Here is an 18,892-nt window from a genome sequence, read left to right as displayed (position 1 = left end):
CCCCTATATTAGCTCTATCAACGAACCGAACTGGGCAGCCTTAGGTTTGATATGATAGTTTAAGAAACGTATTTTTCCAATGGTCACCTGCCTGCTTAAGTTGAATTCTAGGTGAATTTGCGATGACGGGGTGGCGTTCGGCAAGTCTTCTATAACAGCAGCACTGGGCCTTGTCCAGCCAGAAGCCTAGACTGCCTTTATACATTAAGGAGCCATACTATGGTGTTGGAATAAATGTGGCATCAATGACTCGGCAAATTGCAGTCAGGTCAAGACCTATCATTTGTTATAACAACTTTTGAAAGCTGATGATCAGTGCGACCGACATTCATCGCCTCAAGGTGTGCATGATATGAGCCATGCTGATAGAAATAGATGCCAAGATATTTTAAGCTGGGAACCTGCTCAATATTCGCCCAATCCAAAGTAAATTTCGTTTTCTTGAGCTCCTTTCTCCCAAACACCATTATTTTTGTTTTTAGGACATTGATGGAGATCTTGTATTTTTGCAGTAGAGAGACAAGGCAGTCAACAATATTTGCAGACCAACAGCAGTGTGGCCAAATAAAATTGTCTCATCTGCATATTGTAGACATTGAACACACTGGGGTGGAAATGCATTCACTCCTGTTAGGGCACCATCTAAGTCTACCAAACACAGATTAAATAAGAGAGGAGCCAATAAACATCCCTTTTTCAGCCCTTGGCTGTAGATCTTTTGCGACGTCACTCTGTTGGCAGAGACCTTGACGCTCACCTAGGTCCTAACATATTGACTCATGACGGTAGCAATAATGTTTTCAGAAGGCCTCAGTTCTGGAGCTTCTGTCACAGCCTTGCTCTGTCTACTTTATCAAAGGTGGTGGTGTAGTTGATGAAGGCTGCATAAAGGGGTGGTGTTTTTTATTTACGCCACTAATCACAATGAAGGGGAGAGGGTTAAACTATTTATACAACTCCACCACCTGAACCATCAAGGCACAATTTAACACACAAGAAGGGGTGTGGAGACTGAAACAGCACGAGACAGTAAAAAACATTTGTTTTGAAAAACTGCACTCACTCACACACCGAAGTGCGTGGCATGCTTCATCATCGGGTCTGCTTGCAAAACGCCCTGGTGTAGCCACACTCAGGGCGTAGCATAAGGGAAGGGGTAGAAAAATAAAAAATTCACAAGACACAACACAAAAACAAATATATCAAAGAAAGTGATGGAACAGTGAAAACCACCCTGTGACTGGGAATGGTGATACGACAAAGTGCAGTTACTGGAAAGTGCTCTAAAACTGGTTTGAGGATACCAATCGAAACTTTATTTATAGGTTCCTACACCAGTATTAAAAGGAAATGAGGTAGGTCGTGTTTAGGTGAGACAATAAAGTTCTCAAAACACCCCTCCAGATCCTGCTTGTGTCAACATGTTTCGAACGACTTACTGCGCCTCAAAGGTCACCCGGTCTTCTTCAGGACGTATATCGTTCCCAGTCCTGGTAATGGCCCGACCGTAATTCGGTCAAAGGTGCCCAAATAAACTAGTCTCTTGTGATCATAGTTTAATCGTCGCGTGTGGAGAGAATTCCCAACAACACGGGGTTCAAATACTGAAAAGGAGCATAATAATGTATGCGCTCACATTTACATGCCAAAATGGGAAATACCCTTTCAAGCATCCAATTCTATTATGTCTACCATATACCCCTTCTATGATTACTTGTAGCGTCAACTTATACACTACAAAGCCCTACTGGTGATCGTAATTCTCACCTCGGACATTAATGGAAAGGAGGGAATAATTCAACGTTTAACACTGCTAAAAACAAGTTACCACACCTTATTGGATGTAAAGCCTCTCTCAAGTTTATCATATTTACGAGAAGGCGTACATGCAACCTGAAGTTATGTAGTCGCTGTGAGCTAGTCCCAGCCGTATACTCACCGAGTTTACCAATAGTGCAAACTCGAAATGGCGTCCGGCAGGGGGGTTTCCTAAGAACACAACCTGTGTTTGAGAACAAGGAAAAAGTTTTTTTAGCGTTTGTCATGCCCCATTGTCTGTAAAGTTAGTAAAATCACAACCCCTCGAGGAATCATCCATTATCAGCAATGGCATTTGTAGACATGTACGATATCGTACGAATCCGGTAGAACTAGCGAAATATAGATGTACAAAAATCCCACACCGTCCCCCACCAACAACACTCCTTACTGTTCCAAGGAATTACCTCTCATAACTGCCTGTTACCGCAACGCCGCGCCGACTAGAGTGGCTCCGGAGGCTCGGGATTATATGCTGCCATTATCGTCAACACATGGTCTGAACCCTCACGTAACCCCTCACGTGACCCGTGATGACGTCGTAACGTCACCGTGTAACGTGCGCGAGTATGACGGGAAATGTAGTCCCTCTGTTGTAATTTGACAGCAATTAGATTAAGCATTAGCAGAAGACATCTTAGTTTTAGCCGTTATCTTGACATTTAGCGGATTCCATTTTGTATTCATGGCAGCCATATTGTTTGCTACATGCTGCCTTGTGCCAACCATGTGCTTTGTCCTATCTTCCTGTTCACAACGCTTGAAATCTGCCCGGCAACAAGTTATATTTAGCATCCCCCACTTTGCTGATGTCCGTTAGGGTCTACATCTGTTAGTGATTAGTTCCAGATAGGAATGTGTTTGTCAGCCCCAAGACTGTTAGCTCCTCCCACTGATTGATTGTGCTTCTTGATATTACCTTATATGCACATAAGTTGTGCCCTTGTGTTTTGTAACGCCTTCTTTTGAGCCCCTGTGCGGGTATAAATAAAGCATGCTTTCTTGGCTCGTGGTGCTACTTCTTGCAATACGGAAGGTGTAATAAATGTTACGTTTTCTATTCCAGTTTCTGTGCCAACTTCTTCCTATTGGTCTGAGGACTTTGTGCAGAGAAGGGCGAACCCTTTGCACTAGCGGATCTGGCTGAGGCTTGCTTTGATAAATTGGCGCCCGACACGTGGGGCTCATCGGCGACTCGGATGCTCGAAGGATTGGTCGTGACGAAGGTTTGGAATCTCGCCGCGGACGTGATCACTGCCAGAAGAGACCCGAGTCTTGGCACCCAAGGCGTTTTTTCCCTTCTTTCCGATCTGACCATCCAGGTGGCGCCGGTCCTCGACTGAGATCTCTTCTGTCGATCCGCCGTGCAGTGCGGGTGGTCAAATTTAGAACTTGGCAGTTGGAATCTGGACACCCTATGATTGGTAAGAGCCGTTTTGCAGCACCTACTATGGGTTTTGGATGCCCTTGTATGGTAAGGTAGTTTTAGGAACACTTACTGTGGCGTATTTGTATTTGGAAAAGACTAGTCTCATTTGTATTGGATATTTTGTAGATATATGTGTTGCAACTCATATAGGCAGGCAATGTGGAGATTTTTCTTCAATGAGTCGAATTTGAACGCCGCAACGTACTGAAGGTACTTTAAGTGCTACTTTGTGTATAATACTGCATATTTTGCATTATTTTTGGCATGCCTGTTTTTAACGCACTTCGAAGGATGTGTTGCTTTTGTAATGGTACCAGTCTACGGCTCGAGGAATCGCAACTGAATCCCCCAGATGGGACAGATAAGACAATGACAGTCGATATGAGGCCTATGCGGGAAGCCGCACCCTTGTATGTTCCTCCTAAAGGAGCGGGTGATAGTGAAGATAAAAATTCTGTTGATGCTAAAGGATATGTAATTTATAATTGGGTGTATACTCCTTGGAATAGGGCAGATGTAATGGCGCTTAAAGCAGCATTACCCGATCCACGTAAAAACCCAGCCGCTTTCTATGAGGAAGTTGAAGGCGCTATAAATTCTTGTACCATGACTTTGTGCGATATTGATTTATTTTTCGGATTAATATTACCACCGGATATGTGGAGGACCGTCCGTAAAATTAATGATCAGGTTATTTTTGGCGCGGAATGGAAGGATCTAGAACAATTGGATGTAGAGAAGGATCCCGCTCAAAAGCAACATAAGTTAATATTAGATCTCCCTGCTGCAATATTAACTAAGCTTAAAACAGTTATTCCCCCTAAAAAGATAGATTGGACTGTTTTAGCATCTTGTAAACAAAAAGTAGACGAATCGGTTTCTGATTTCTTTACGCGCTTTGAGGAAGCTTTTCATGGTTTTAGTGGTCAGTCTTTGACGGATGATACAGGCAGACATCTTTTTGTCGACAAATATGTTACGAATCTGTTACCAGGGATAGCTGGCCGTTTAAAAGCCAGTGAAAGTTCTTGGACTACATCTTCTCCAGCATCTGTTTTAACGATGGCTCAATATTATGAGCGTCAAGAATTAGAAGCAAAAGGTAACGAAGAAAAGAAATCTAAAGATTTGAAAACAAAAGTTATGTTAGCCCAAGTTTATGGTCCACCCTCTAGAGGCTATGATAGAGGCGGACGTGGATCTTTTATTCCCTACTATACTCGTACGAATCTGTCCATTAATCAATGTGTGTATTGTAAGAAATTTGGTCATTGGGTGGCCGATTGCCCAGTGTTGCGTGCCCAACAGAATTCACGAGGGCGGGGACAAATGAGAAATCATTCAGGTTATTTAGGGCCTAGGGGAAGCTTAAATGATCGTGCTCGATTTGATACTAATAAACGAACACAGGATGGGTTTAATACTTTTGACAGACGGAATCAGTATCAAATGTCCGATTATGTTCAGCCTGACCTTTACGATTCTGTTCATGCATAGGATTGCCTAGGATGGGGTAAGGAATCAGTTGAAGTTCCAGTAGATCAGACGGGTCCCTATGTTACAGCACATGTTTTGGGTTCTACTGATCGGTTTCTGGTTGATACAGGAGATACTCGTAGCGCTTTGTCAAAACAATTGGTTCCAATGGCCCCCCTGTCTGGCGTAACTGTTACTTCGATAGGTTTCGATGGAACACCTTCCCTTGGCCCATTGTCACAACCACTTGCATTCCATGTTGATAAATTTAGTGCTCCATGTCCGTTTTTTCTTTCTCCAAACACACCAGACAATATTGTGGGTCTTGACATGCTCAAGTATTTCAGAGCCACAATACGATGTTCTCCTGAAGGAGTGCGTGTCATTTTGAATGATAATCATCCCGTAATTGAAAGAGCTTGTCTTGTTAAAGAGGATATTGCATTGACCTCACTCCCTAAAACTTTGTGGGCTACCTCAGACACTGATGTGGGTCAAATGGTTATCCCACCGGTACACATTAGTGTCAAGGAGGGAGCTGTGTTACCTCGCTTGCCTCAATATAGGATTTCACAGGAGGGTGAAGAAGCACTCATACGAGTTGGGGTTGTTGAGGAAGTTCCATTTAATGTTTGTAACAGCCCGATTCTTCCAATTTTGAAAAGAGACACTGACACTAGAGTCTACAGGTTTATCATAGACCTGAGAGAGGTAAACAAGATTGTTGTACCGCAGTACCCTGTGGTTTCTGACATTACGGCACTTCTTACTTTGTTTCCCCCAACTGCAACCACGTTCTCTGTTATAGAATTGAAGAACGCTTTCTTTTCAATCCCTATACATCCTGACTGCCGATATTTGTTCGGTTTCACTTTGAATAATCGATCGTATGGATTTTGTAGAATTCCTCAAGGCTATACCGAGAGTCAGAGTATTTACAGTCAAGCATTGAAAAGACAACTTGATTCTTTCGTTTTGCCTGAAGGTGTGGCTCTCATACAATATGTCGATAACATCTTGTTGGCAGCCGATACCCCAGAACAATGTGAAAAGTGCACTCTGTCTTTGCTTTTTTTTCTTGCTTCACATCATTATAAAGTGTCACAAAAGAAATTGCAATATTGTAGACCAAAGGTAACCTACTTAGGTCACCTTTTGTCTACGGAGGGACGTGCAGTGACATCAGATCGTATACAAGCAATTTTAGATACTCCAGTACCTACTACACAGAAGGAAGTGTGTGCATTTCTTGGTCTTACTTCCTTTTGCAGGCAATGGATTTTGAGGTTTTCATACATTGTTAAGCCTTTGCTAGCACTTTTGACAAAAGACACTCCAATACCCCTTCCATGGACAGATGAATGTGAAACTGCCTTTCCACAGTTACAACAAGCCCTTTGTTCAACACCAGTGTTAGGTACACAAGATTACACAAAGCCTTTTATACTTTACGTGCATGAGAAAGATGGATGTGCATTATCAGTTTTAGTCCAGTTACATGGTGATAAGCAACGTCCCTGTGCTTATTTTTCAGCAGTTCTTGATCCTGTTGCCCGAGCATTACCTGGGTGTTTTCGCTCAGGTGCGGCAACGGCTGTGTCAATACGACAGAGTGAGGGAATAGTTTTGTCACATAAGCTGTTAGTGTTGGTACCCCATGCGGTTGATGCCCTTTTAAATCAAACAAAGATACAGCACTTAACCAGCGCTAGTCTGACTGGATATGAACTGACATTGCTAGCTCCTCACATTACATTGAAGAGATGTGCAACTTTAAACCCAGCCACTTTGTTGCCGTATCCGGCGACTCAGCCTCAGTCGCAAGAAACACATGATTGTATATTCTTGACTGAGGAACAGACAAAGGGTCGCATTGATTTGCAAGATACGCCCCTTCCAGATGTGGAGGCTGAATTGTGGGTTGACGGGTCTTGTTTGAAATTACCAGATGGTACGACCTCAGCCGCATATGCAATCACCACGCTTGAGACAATAGTGGAGACAGCTCGCATACCACAGAAATCGTCTCAAGCAGCTGAATTGATAGCTTTGAGACGAGCATGTGAGCTTAGTACTGATTTATGTGTGAATGTTTATACAGATAGACTTTATGCTTTCGGAGTGGTGCATGACTTTGGTCTGCTCTGGAAGGGAAGAGGTTTTCTTACCTCTCACGGAATGCAAATAATGCACGGAGTCCTAGTGAATAATCTTTTGATTGCATTGACATACCTGAAGAAAGTAGCTATAGTGAAGTGTAGTGTGCACAAGAAAGTGACAGATAAGATTGGGCAAGGTAATGCCTTTGCAGATCACGTGGCACGTGAGACTGCGATGCAAAGAATCACTACTTCCATGTATGTAGTGAAGTCACAAGCTGAGCGTTGGCATGATAATAGGCAAGAAGTGCGAGATATACAGAAATCTGCTTCTGTAAAAGAACGTGAACAATGGTCTGAAGAAGGAGAATTGGATGATGAAGGTTGTTAGCGGATTAAGCAGATGGATAGATGGAAGCTGCCTATAGCCTTTGTACAACCTATGGTTTAGATGGCACATGGGCTAGCACATGTTGGAGCTTCGGCAATAACGAGATTGCTTATGCAAGTTTGGGAGCATCCAGAAATTGCTAGCACAGCTAAGAGAGTAGTACAGTCTTGTTTGATCTGTTTACAATATAATCCTGGAAAAGGGATGCAAGTTCCAGCTGGAGGTTTTGCAACACCAACTGCACCTTTTGAAGTCTTGCAAATGGATTATATCTAACTTGAGTGTTGTAACAACTTGAAGTATGTCTTAGTGGTGGTATGTGCCTTTAGTAAATGGATTGAGGCGTACCCCACAAAGGACAATATTTCTATCAAAACTGCAAAGGTGTTATTGAAGGAATTCTTCCCGAGGTTTGGTGTTTGCAGACTCCTATGGAATGATAACGGACCTCATTTTGTTGGGGAAGTTATCAAATATGTCCTGAAGGGATTAGGAATTAAACAGAAGTTCCATGCAGTGTTCCATTCACAATCAGCAGGATTGGTGGAAATGTATAATGCTACTCTGAAGCTGAAAATAGCGAAACTTCAAGCCTCTACACACTTGACTTGGCCAGATGCGTTGCCACTGGCATTGTTGTACATTAGATCAGTACCACACTCTAGAACAGGTCTTATTACTTATGAGGTTGTATTTGGGAGACAGATGAACATTTGGGGAGTTCTGAAACCGAGTTCTGTGTATGATGTACCTTGTGTCTTGATGAATGACTATTTGGCACAGTTAACTGACAGATTGGTTTCTATTCATCAACAGGTTCGAGAAGCACTTCCCGACAGATCTACAGGTGAAGGCCATGAACTCCGACCTGGCGATCTCGTTATGGTGAAGGCGTTTGAGAGGTCAAGCAGCTTGGAGCCGAGGTGGCGTGGACCGGAACTGGTGCTCCTTGCTACGAGAACAGCAGTTCGAGTCACCAACAAGAAAAACTGGGTGCATAGCACCCATTGTCAAAAGGTTTTGTTGACCTTGGTGGAACCTGCTGTGCTGACCGATCATCGAGAGATCTTGACTACGGAGAAAGGCCATGCTGTATTACCTGACGAATCTGCAGAGTTCTTCCCAGACCAGATGATCCCTGGAGCATCGCGATACAACTTGAGACCGAGGAAAGAATCTACAGTTTTGAGAGAGACAGGTTGAGCAACCGCCCTGGGTAGTGGAAACGGAGTGCCGATATGACAAGGGGGGGGGGGATCAGCCCTGCGTAGTGTAGTGACACCCGTCTTGATCTTCGGTGAAGAAAACAACGTCTACCCATGGGAGAAGAGCTCCTACGATTAGTTTTGTTTTGTTTTTGCTCTTAGAGAGAGTTGATTTTGTTGCTATAATGAATAAACAAAAGAAAATATTAGGTGTTATAGGTGTTTTTGCTGTTTTGACAATTATAGCAGTAATCACCTGGTCTGTTGAAATGATGGCTCCTGCTCATGAGTTCTTTGTGATTACTACTCCAGTCCCAGTAGAGCATCAGCATTTCACTCTTCCGTATCATGAGCAGAAGCACCGTCAATCTTATCTGAATAACACATTTGTTCAGATGCTGCACCACACCCACAATACTACGAACACCACTAACTGTTGGGTATGTGGAATGCTTCCAGCGCCACAAAAGAAAGGAGGAACGCCTTTCATCCCACTTCCTTTCTCGCATAATGGCTCTCGTCGAGCCTGGTACACTCTTTTGTTTGCAAATAGAAAACCTACTGTAGGTGGACCTCTTTTCCGTTTGAATAAGGAGTGTTCTCAGGACAAATATGGGTATCCTCAAGCAAATGGAACTATATGGGAATGGGAGGAATACCGACCGGACAATATTTCTACGCCATATGTTTTCACCCACACAAGAGACTTTGCCACAAGTGAACAATCTGTGATTACTGTTACAAGGACTAAAGCAGATTTATGTGTACAAAGTATCGGACGAATCCCAGTTGGAATCAGTGATTGTATTACAGTTTTAAATATAGATGGAATAAATATTAGTTCATTTTTAGCCTCGCATAACACATATCTAGTATGTGGCAGTCATGGATATCATCGACTGCCAGTTGGGTGGTCAGGTGTTATGTATCTTTTTTGTTACCTTCTGTTTTCCTGGCACCTGCATCATATCATCGAGATTTTAAACTGTTCAAGAATATTTCATTAAATCGAAACAAAAGGACAATAAGTACTGATGAAGTAGACCTGACAGATACTAGTCTACAGCAATATGTTGATTTTAATTTGGGTCTGTTTTCTTTTGTGGGCGCTGCATTAAACAGCAGGAAAGTGCAACGGTTAACTAGGGTTGTGGAAGCTGTTACTAATCAAACTGCTATAGCACTTGGAAACATCACTGAAGAATTACAAGTTGCCAGAATTGTAGTGCTCCAGAACAGAATGGTTTTAGATGTGATGTTAGCCGATGGAGGTGGTGCATGTAAAATTATCGGTAGTAGTTGTTGTGTTTTTATTCCTGATAATTCGCCCTCAGTATATGATGCAATTTTTAAACTGCATAAGATAGCTACAGACATTCACACTAAGAATGGTACCTGGTCTTTTGCTGGATGGTTTTGGGCTCTAGTCTCTGCCTGGGGTTGGAAATTACTGACTATTCTCTGTATTATAATTGCAGTGATTTTCACCTGTTGTATGTGTATCCATTGTGGCCCAATGCTATGTTCTATGTGCATTACTGCTTGCATACCAACCAGGAAGAATACTGTGGAAACGAAAGCACAACGCATGCTAGATAAAGAAGTAGCTGACATGACGCGTATAAATATACAGGATGAATATTTAGATTATCCCAGAGAAGCGAATGTCTTCAGCTAATGCTGAAAGGGTCGTCTGTTGTAATTTGACAGCGATTAGATTAAGCATTAGCAGAAGACATCTTAGTTCTAGCCGTTATCTTGACATTTAGTGGACTCCATTTGTTATTCATGGCAGCCATCTTGTTTGCTACATGCTGCCTTGTGCCGACCATGTGCTTTGTCCTATCTTCCTGTCCACGGCGCTTGAAATCTGCCCGGCAACAAGTTATATTTAGCATCCCCCACTTTGCTGATGTCCGTTAGGGTCTACATCTGTTAGTGATTAGTTCCAGATAGGAATGTGTTTGTCAGCCCCCAAGACTGTTAGCTCCTCCCACTGATCGATTGTGCTTCTCGATATTACCTTATATGTACATAAGTTGTGCCCTTGTGTTTTGTACCGCCTTCTTTTGAGCCCCTGTGCGGGTATAAATAAACCATGCTTTCTTGGCTCATGGTGCTACTTCTTGCAATACGGAAGGGTACTGTTTAAACCGTAGCACCACCTCATGAGGTGTAATAAATGTTACGCTTTCTATTCCAGTTTCTGTGCCAACTTCTTCTTATTGGTCTGAGGACTTTGTGCAGAGAAGGGCGAACCCCTCGCACCAGCGGGTCTGGCTGAGGCTTGCTTCGACACCTCAAGTACACATAAGTCACGCTGTTGTTGTGAGTCACGTTATATAGAAAGATGCCCCGTCAAAGTAAAAATTCTAAATGAATGGGAATCAATCTCCCGGCCATACAACGAGCCCGGTCTCCGTCCTTATGATAAATTAAATCTTCCCAGACACCCTCAATGATAGTGATGTAAGGGAACCCCAGACAGAGACCAGCATCAGGGTGGGCATGGGGGGACAAGCATCTATCAAAAAAGCTACCCTTAAGTTGGTAAAGTCAGCACTCACAAGTGGAAAGTTCTCAGCCCCAATGAGTGTTAGCCAGGCTAAAAACAGATCCAAACGTCCTTTTATTTACGGCGACAATAAGGCTCTTAAAGTGATTCTCTCCCTCACTAGGAACCAGTGCAGGGCTGCAAGGGCATTCCTGGAGGGAGCTGTCCTGGGCAGCATCAGAACAAGGTGAGCTGCCGCGTTCTGGATGCATTGAAGTCTCTGCACACACTTACTACTAGCTCCTAGGTATAGGTGGGAGAGAATCCTTTTTAAAGCCCTATGTGTCAGTCAAAGCATTCTGCAGGGAACCGGACCTAGCTATCTCCATAGTGTAATGTCCCCCTACACTCCTACCCGGGCCTTGAGGTCCCTGGGGACCGGAGAGGTTAAGATTCCAGTACTCAAAAGAGTTAGAATGGGTGGACGATCTTTCCGCTACCTAGCCGCTAAACACTGAAATATCCTACCTCTCGCTCTTCGGACCGAGCCATCGGAAAGGCTCTTTCAAAAAAAACTAAAGACCTGGCTCTTCCATATGTAGGCGTCCCTCTTAAACTTTCTCATGTTATTGATTCAGACAGGAATACTAGCTCCAGTGCGGAGACATACTACTGAGTATAACCATGCGCTTTATAAGCGTATTTATTATTATTATTTTAATCAGAGAAGAAGAATCATCAGGTTATCTTCAGTGCTGCAGTCATGTCTAAACCCAGACTATGGGAATAATATTAATGCATTGTCTGTGGACCATTCTTCTAGCTCTAAGTTAAGAGCTTTCCTGAAGCATTTCCAGTCTATGTTGAGCAGGCCTATTAGCCTAAAATTGGGTGGCTGATTTGTTGGGCCTTTTTTGGGGGGTTTAACAGTCCAAAGCATAATTCACTGATAGTTATATATAGTTGATGTAATATTTCTGGACCAGAGCACTGAACATTCATTTTCACTTAACATAGCTTTGCAATTTACATTGGCAGTCCATGATAAGTACACAATACAACTCATGTTTTCTCATGTTTTCGGGGGCATCCCTGTGCTTCATATATTAATTGTACCTGACGTGCACATCAGTCGACACCTCTCCTCCATATTGCCAGGGAGGGGGCGCAGGACATTTCCAGAAGTGAGCAATATCTTGCTTGTTTACCAACGAGTCCATCCCTATATAAATCTTCTCAGAGTGGGACTCAACAGCCCCATCCAAGATACCCAGGAGCGCTTCCAGAGGGCTCAAATCAAACTGGTGCCCCAGCTCCTCTGAAATCTCATGGCCCACCCCACTCCAAAATGGTGTCAGTGCCGGACAAGACCAGACCATAAATAGAAGTCAGCATCAGCAGTGGAGCATGGCGTTCATGCGCAAGGGAGTAGCCAGAAATTAAAATACCCCCTGCTTTGATCCATTCCTATGGAGCAAGTGAGTGAAGCGAGCAAACTCTTCCCACTCTCTTCATCCTTTAAGCCTTTCATTTTCCATCCATCTTTTCATTTTCCATCCATCCTTTAACCATTCCATCCATCTACCCTTTCATCATTACAGTCTTGAAACCATCCTTCCATCCTTCCAATCATACATCCAACCATTCATCAATATTTTTCCCATCCATCCATCATTCAATTCACCGTCCTTTTACCAATCCAATAATCTATCCTTTAACCCTTCCATTCAGCCATCCATTCATCCATCCACTCATTCATCCAGCCTTTCATCATTCCAGCCGCTTCTTTTTACCCACCAATGCAGATCTTGTTTTACCCTTCATCCATCAGGCCTTTTACCTTTGCATTCATCCTTTCATCCACAGTTTCTTCCACATTTTCAAATGCCCTTTCTTTCGCTCTTCCTTCCAACCCTCTCGCCCTCTCTTTCATTCCCTCTCCTTTCAGGTCTCGGTCTGCGAAAGACTGCGCACATGCGCAGTCGAGCTGGCGAGATTTAATGAGGTAGGGATTTTCTACTTGCGAGGCTAAGCCCGCCCCTCTTCTCCATTGGCTGGCATCACCGTTCATGCAAAACGGTGGCCAGCCATTGAAGAAGAGGTCCTAGTGACGTTCTTCTTTCTTTGTAAGCCCCGTCCTTTTCAGATGGGGTTCCTTGACTTACTGCTGGCGTGAAAGGTTTCTTATCTTCTTTATGGGTCCAGATGGCCCCATAAATAAGATAAATTATCTTTTATGCCAACAGAAAGTTAGGCGCTGCTTGTGACTCCCAAGGCTCATGACATCAACTAGCGTGGACGTAGGGCGGAGTATAAGCGGTGAGCCTCGGTGAGGGGTTTGGGGACTTGAAAGTTTACATACAAGAGGCGATGCACGTTTAAAAAGTGCTGCGGGAATTAACATGCAAAGTTTACAGCCTTGTCGAGAGGCTTATATGAGTGCGCACTTCCGATACAGACAGCCTGTTCTGAGTACGTTCACAACGGACCCAGCCCCAGTTTCGTCATGGGGTTCGTCAATACTAAACCAATGTGTGTGTTAATTCTGTATGTTCGTGCTATTTGTGCAACGCAAGCGGAGCCAATGGGTAGATCAATGCTGTTCAGCGTCAGAGGTAAATACACAGTCAACTATGACTGATATTGTCTGCATTGTTACTGCATTTTTACTGCACCAGTGTCAGTTATTATTATGTGAAATTTGACAATCACCCAGGAAACTAAGCCACAGCCTTAACTATGTGTAATTTATTTGTGGTGAGTGTGCATTATAACAAAATAACACAAAGATTCCAAAGGAAAGGCTGCGCCTTCGAAAAACAACAGTTAATGCTTTGTCATAAAGTACACATGTGAAATGGGTATGCTGCCAAATATTCACTTGAACTTGCACCGCCACGCTTTCGAATGTACTGCTTGCTTTTGGGGTATATAAAAAACAAAAACTGTGTATTTAGGAAATCGTTTGCATTTGCGTGGATGTCCGTGTGCTTGCTTCGGAGCCTGTGCGGTTAAAAAAACATCTGGCACCCGTCGGCTCTTCGCAACCTTTTTATATGCTAGGAGTTTTGCTGGTAGTGTTTTGGGAAAATCCACCATTGGCCAACATGCAACTTTAAATTATATCATATGCCGCTGACAAGAGGTGAATAAATGGATCCGGTGATCTCTTAATTACAGAGAGGATGTGGCACTACAGCTATAGCTACCACCTGTAGAACTGGGGAACCAGGTTCGAGTCTCAGCGTGGACTCAGGATCTTGTGATTCTGGGCAAATCACTTAATCTCCCCCTGCCTAACAAAAACGAATGTGTTCCTGTTTAATGTAACTGGTACTCACGTAAAGAGCTCCTCCAATACCTCCGGGTCCAGTTCGCGTTATGTAAGAACTGCAAATAAAAGAAAAAGACATCCCAGTGAAGCCCCTGGGCCGAAATGTGTCTTTGCACTGCTGGCGTGGGGCACCGTGCTATGCTCTGAGTTTATATGCCCTATGTCTCGGCCGTGGTAATGCATCTGCGGGGAAACCTAAAGTCAATGCATGTGGTGCAACACAACAAATAGCGCTCGTCTATGGCGCACATGTGCCCAGCCGACGCAGGCAAACACCTGTTAAAGGTTCTTCATTCCCTTTTAAGCAGAGCACTCATTTACCAAAAAAAGTGTCCTCCCCGCACACCTCTTTGTGACATAATCTGCTAAAATGCTTTAAAATGTTTTCAGTGTGTGACATGAGGTCGGGCATGGGAGTAGTGGGGCTTTTTTTAGGTCTCTGGGGGCCTCGTGATGCAGGGTGTTTACCTGAGCACCCAGTGATGGACCCCCAGGCGCACGGTAGCAAATAAGCTGTTGGCGCCTCCACGGTGCCCCGGATGCTTCTTCACAAGTAATTTTTAAACTACATTGGCTCTTGGGATTATGCTCTGGGGCTCTGTGTATGTGGCTGTGTGTGTGTGGCTCTGTGTGTGTGTGTGCGTGTGGCTGTGTGTGTGGCTGTGTGTGTGTGTGTGTGGCTCTGTGTGTGTGTGGCTCTGTGTGTGTGTGTGGCTCTGTGTGTGTGTGTGGCTCTGTGTGTGTGTGGCTCTGTGTGCGTGTGGCTCTGTGTGTGTGGCTCTGTGTGTGTGTGGCTCTATGTGTGTGTGTGTGTGTGTGTGTGTGTGGCTCTGTATGTGGGGCTGTGTGTGTGTGTGCGTGTGTGTGTGTGTGTGAGAGACGGTGTGTGTGTGTGTGGCTTTGTGTGTGTGTGAGTGGCTCTGTGTGTGTGTGGCTCTGTGTGTGTGTGTGTGGGTGCAAATGCAATAGGTCTCGCATTTGCAAGAGATTAAGCTATTGGCATTGTAAATGACAATGCCATTTATTTATCTGTTTTCAAAACCAACACATAGATACATATTTTGTCATTTACAATGCCAATAGCTCTAACATTGTAAATGCTTGTTCTTGCTTCATTTGCTGTGGGTAACCACTGATCTTCGTTATCGTTTTTCTTTACTTTTGAATTTTTAAGAGCTTTTGTTTGCAATACTTCAGACAGTACAGTCTCATAAATAACTTCACCACCACTTAAGCTGTGAAAGCAGGGGATGACCCCTCTGGCGCTTTCAGAAGCGGTCGCTCCCCCACAAGAGCTCCTGGCTGGTATCGTACCCGCGTTCCCTGCCTCCTACTCTCGCATTGCCTAAACGAGCATAGCGCCTCATTACTTCTTTGCGCTATAGCGCGAGTGCCTCTAGACTCATTTACCCCCATTTGGCATCGCTTTGTCTACATCTACCGCTGCGCGCTCCCTGCCTCCTACCCTAGCATTGCCTAAACGAGCATAGCGCCTCATTACTACTTAGCGCTATAGCGCGAGTGCCTCTAGACTCATTTACCACCATTTGGCATCGCTTTGACTACATCTACCGCTGCGCTGTGCTCGAAGCCCGCATTATTTCTGCCTAATTTGAATTGTGTGTTACTGAACTGTTTCTGTGCTGCACGCTGCATTGCCTGATTAGTTTGCTGCCTTTCAGGTGCATTTGGTGACCCTGCCTACCTTGAGCTTACTCGAGGGCCGCCATCTTTGTTGTTGTTGTGGACTCGTAGCACCTCCTCCACTGCCCGCCCCGCCTCCCGGCTGACCCTCCCTCGCCCCTCCCCTCCCACTATCCATATATGACAGATGCATTTGCGCGCAGCGGTAACGCGCAGCGGACGCGCCCCATGCGCGCCGAAGGTGCACCAAAGGTAAGCCCGTCTACACCCGTCCGCGCCTGGACCGCGCCCAGCACCAGACCCCCTGGCACCCGTACCACCCACCCTACCCGCATTACATACGACGTCACCACCCTCTTAGCCCTAAACCCCGGCCGTCTCCCCAACTGTGTCCAAGCTGCTCCTGGACACACCCATGGTCCCTTCTCTTGCAACTCCTGCAAGTTCGACGGCACCAAGAACAACTCCTCATCCACGAACACTAAACAGATCTCTGACACCAACCACCTACAATGCATCCTGCTCAACACCCGCTCGGTCCACAGGCACGCCATCGACCTTTGGAATCTACTAGACACCATCTCTCCGGACGTCGCCTTCCTAACAGAAACATGGATGAACGCCTCATCAGCTCCAGACATCACCATTGCCATCCCGGAAGGCTACAAGATCATCCGTAAGGACCGCACCGACCATACAGGAGGAGGCATCGCTATCGTCCATAAGAACTCCATCCGCATCTCAACCAGCTCAGACGTCAACCTTGCCAGCGCCGAACACCTTCACTTCCAGATCCACACCGACCCCAAGACCACACTCAGAGGCACCCTCCTCTACCGGCCTCCAGGACCCCGTGCACAATTCAGTGACGACATCACTGACTTTATCACCCCACACGCCCTCCCCTCCGAGGATTACATTCTACTGGGAGACCTCAACTTTCACCTGGAAAAGAGCAATGACAGCAACGCCACCACCCTTCTGGACAATCTCGCCAACCTCGGACTCAAACAACTTGTCACTACCCCCACCCACATTGCAGGTCACACACTCGACCCTATCTTCACCTCCAGCAAACATGTCTCCTTCAGTCACACCACAGCTCTCCATTGGACGGACCACAGCTGCGTTCACTTTATCTACAAAAAGACCACAACCCACAACCATCCTCTCCCTACACTGCGAAGAAACTGGAACAAAATCACCATCGACCAGATCTCCTCATCGCTTCTTCAAAACCCCCCTGCCCACTCCTCAAACCCCGACCAAGCAGCCATTAACCTCACCCAATGGTTAACCAACAGCGCCGACAACCTAGCACCTGTGAAAAAACGTCAAATCAAACTAGGCAGCAAAAACGCCTCCTGGTTCAACGATGATCTTAAGAAATCTAAGAAACTCTGTCGCTCCCTCGAGAAGGCCTGGAAAAAAGACCCAAACACCAGCACCAGGGACGCCTTCAAAAACGCCACCCGCATACATCACCAACTAATCCGGACTGCCAAGAAAGCCGCATTTAAAGACCAACTAGATAACAACGCCCACAACAGCAAGGAATTATTCAACATCGTCAAAGAATTTACCAACCCCCCCAGCCAACTCCAACGACATCACTCCCTCTCAAGCCCTTTGCGACTCCCTAGCCTCATTCTTCCACAACAAAATCGCAGACATCCACAACGGCTTCGACAACCAACCCAGAGACCAACCCACCCAACCTTCTACAGGACCTTCACCCCCCTTGAACATCCTTAATGACTGGAACCCAGTCTCCACTGAGGACACCATCCGCCTGATGAACTCCATCCACTCACGATCCCCCACAGACCCATGCCCTCACCACATCTTCAACAAAGCAGACTCCATCATAGCACCACACCTCCGAGACGTCATCAACTGCTCCCTCAACTCCGCCACCTTCCCGGAAAGCTGGAAACACGCAGAACTCAGCGCCCTTCTGAAAAAACCCACAGCTGACCCCACCGAACTCAAAAACTACCGCCCCATCTCGCTCCTTCCATTCCCGGCCAAAGTCATCGAGAAAGCTGTCAACAACCAGCTCGCCGCCTTCCTCGAAACCAACAAATCCCTCGACTCCTCACAGTCCGGCTTCCGAGCCAAACACAGCACTGAGACCGCCCTTATCGCAGCAACAGACAACATTCGAACTCTACTGGACAATGGAGACACAGTCGCCCTCATCCTCCTCGACCTCTCCGCAGCCTTTGACACAGTCTGTCATAGCACTCTATTACAGCGGCTCAGAAACATCGGAATCCAAGGAAAAGCACTGGAATGGATCACCTCGTTCCTCACCGGAAGAACTCAGAGAGTCCGCCTCCCACCATTTAGGCCAGAGGCCACTGAAGTCATCTGCGGCGTGCCACAAGGATCTTCACTCAGCCCCACCCTCTTCAACGTATACATGAGCCCCCTCGCCGCCATCGCACGCCAACACAACCTCAACATCATCTCCTACGCTGATGACACTCAACTGATCCTATCACTCACCAAAGACCCTAACACTGCCAAAACCAACCTACATGAAGGAATGAAAGAAGTAGCCGAGTGGATGAAGCACAGCTGCCTGAAACTGAACTCAGACAAAACAGAAGTCCTTATCTTAGGTACCTCCCCCTCCGCCTGGGATGACTCTTGGTGGCCAGAGGCCCTTGGAAAAGCACCCATCCCGACGGACCACGCACGGAACCTGGGCATCATCCTGGACTCCTCACTCTCTATGAACAGACAAGTCAACGCCGTTTCATCATCCTGCTTCAACATTCTTCGCATGCTCAAAAAAACATTTCGCTGGATCCCCACCGAAACTAGAAAAACGGTCACCCACGCACTGGTCACGAGCCGCCTGGACTACGGAAACACCCTATACGCCGGTACCACCGCAAAACTCCAACGAATCCAGAACGCTTCAGACAGACTCATACTAGACATCCCGCGTAAAGACCACATCTCTGGTCACCTGAAAAACCTCCACTGGCTTC

This window comes from Lissotriton vulgaris, chromosome 4_1 (genome assembly GCF_964263255.1).
Source record: "Lissotriton vulgaris chromosome 4_1, aLisVul1.2, whole genome shotgun sequence".
Lineage (NCBI taxonomy): Eukaryota > Metazoa > Chordata > Amphibia > Caudata > Salamandridae > Lissotriton > Lissotriton vulgaris.
Note: the sequence above shows the minus strand (reverse complement) of the source record.